Source organism: Rhinopithecus bieti, unplaced genomic scaffold (genome assembly GCF_001698545.2).
Source record: "Rhinopithecus bieti isolate Rb0 unplaced genomic scaffold, ASM169854v2 scaffold_1853, whole genome shotgun sequence".
Classification (NCBI taxonomy): domain Eukaryota; kingdom Metazoa; phylum Chordata; class Mammalia; order Primates; family Cercopithecidae; genus Rhinopithecus; species Rhinopithecus bieti.
In genome coordinates, this window is record NW_016804151.1 from 684,132 (window position 1) to 686,765 (window position 2,634).

The following is a 2,634-nucleotide window of genomic DNA, read 5'->3' on the forward strand; positions in this document are numbered from 1 at the left end:
AAAAAAAAAAAAAAAAAAAAAAAAGTTCTATTAAACAGTGATGGGGCAGAGGTTAAACATGTCCGAGGACACACAGCCAGTTAGCAATATATTCAAAGAGAGGTCAGGCTGGGAAAGACTAATTCTTGTGCTTTATTTCCATTTGGTTTCTGAACACATTCTAGGATGTTCTCTCTGTTCATTTGTTCGAATATTGAGTACCTACTATGTGAGCACGGCACTGTTCTAGGGATATATCACTGTACAAAACAATCCCTACCCCATGGAGTTTATATTCTAATGGGGAAAGACTAACAAAAAAACATATACAATATAAGGCCAGGTGCAGTGGCTCACATCTCTAGTCCCAGCACTTTGGGAGGTCAAGGTGGGCAGATCGCTTCAGCTCAGGAGTTTGAGACCAGCCTGGACAATGTAGCAACCTCATATCTATAAAAACATACAAAAATAATTTAGCTGGGCATGGTGGTGGGCTCCTGTAGTCCCAGCTACTTGGGAGACTGAAGTGCAAGGATCACTTGAGCCTGGGAGGTGGAGGTTGCAATAAGCTGAGATTATGCCACTGCACTTCAGCCTGGGTAACAGAGTGAGACCGTCTCTCAAAAACAAGACAAATACACAATGAAGAAATAGTGAATTATACATCAGGAGGTGATAAGTATAATGGAAAAGATGTGTTAAAGCAGTGAAACAGGGTAAGGGAGATTAGAAGTGCAGGTTGGTTGTAGTGTTAAACAGTGTGGTCTGGGTAGGTGTATGAGTCCATTGTAACGCCACTGATAAAGGCATACCCGAGAGTAGGAAGAATAAGAGGTTTAATTGGACTTACAGGCCTCCCCTCAGAATCATGGTGGAGGGCAAAAGGCACCTCTTACATGGTGGCAAGAGAAAATGAGGAAGATGCAAAAGCAGAAACCCCTAATAAAACCATCAGATCCTGAGACACTTATTCACTGCTCGAGAACAGTGTAAAGGGAAACTGTCCCCATGATTCAGATTATCTCTCACCAGGTTCCTCCCACAGTATGTAGGAATTAAGGGAATATAATTTAAGTTGAGATTTGGGTGACGACACAGTATCGTTCTGTCTCTGGCCCCTCAAAATCTAATGTCCTCACATTTCACACTAATAATGCCTTCCCAGCAGTCCTCCAAAGTCTTAACTCATTTCAGCATTAACCCAAAAGTCCATGGTCCAAAGTCTCATCTGAGACAAGGCAAGTCCCTTCCACCTATGAGCCTGTAAAATCAAAACAAGCTAGTTACTTCCTGGATACAGGAGGGTACAGGTATTTGGTAAATATATATGCATATCATATCAGAGACTTGGATTGAAAAACCAAAAATGGCCATTCAAAATAAGAGAAACTGGCCAAAACAAAGGGGTTATAGGGTCCATGCGAGCCTGAAATCCAGCAGGGTTGTCAAATTTTAAAGCTCCAAAATGTTCTCCTTTGACTCCTGGTCTGTAGGGCCTCTTTAGGAAGGTGGCATTTGAACAAAGACTTGAAGCCAGTGATGAAGTTAGGTGTGTGGACATTTGGGACAGAGGGAAGAGCTAGTGCAAAGGTTCAAAGGTAGAAGTGTGCCTGGTGCATTCAAGGAGAGCAAGGAAGCTTGAGTAGAGTGGATCAGGGATATGAGAGAGAGGTGGGTAAAGGATAACTCCAAGATTTTTGGCCCAAGCAACTAGAGTGATGGAATTTCCTCAGCCACAAGAAGAGCAGATTTACCTGGGTGCAATGGTTCATGCTTGTGGAGGCTGAGGCAGGAGGATTGCTTGAGGCCAGGAGTTTGAGACCAGCCTCGTCAACATAGGGAGACCCTGTCTCTACAAAAAAAAAAAAGGCCAAGCACAGTGGCTCAAACCTGCGGTCCCACCTACTTGGGAGGCTCAAGCTGCTTCTTGCTTGAGCCCAGGAGTTTGAGGATACAGTGAGCTATAATTTGCCACTGCCCTCCAGCCTGGGTGATAGAGTGAGACTATGTCTCAAAAAAAAAATAAAAATAAAATAATAAAACCAGCAGATTTGATGTCTCTGATGAGGAAAGAGGAGAAGGTCAGTTGTTCAATATGTGCTAGTTTGACATGCCTAACAGACATCTAAATGGAGATGCCAAGGGGGCAGGTGATATGTGAATCTGGAGTTCAGGAGTCATCACTAGGCTGGAGATATAAACATGAGGTTCGTTAGCATATGTGAGTTGGAATTTAAAGCCCTGATATTAGATGAAATGCCCAAAGGAATGAGTAGATAAGAAGAGACCCTAAACTGAGCCCTGGGAAGCTTCAATCTTGAGAGGGAGCTAACCTGTAATCCCAGCACTTTGGGAGGCTGAGGTGGGTAGACTGCCTGAGGTCAGGAGTTCAAGACTAGCCTGACCAACATGGTGAAACCCCCATCTCTACTAAAAATACAAAAATTAGCTGGGCAAGGTGGCAGGTGCCTGTAATCCCAGCTACTCGGGAAGCTGAGGCAGGAGAATCGGTTGAACCTGGGAGGCAGAGGTTGCAGTGGGTCGAGATCACACCATTGCACTCCAGCCTAGGCAACAAGAGCAAGACTTAATATCAAAAAAAAAAAAAAAAAAAAAAAAAAAAAAAAAAAAAAAAAAAAAAAAAGGTGGGAAAAA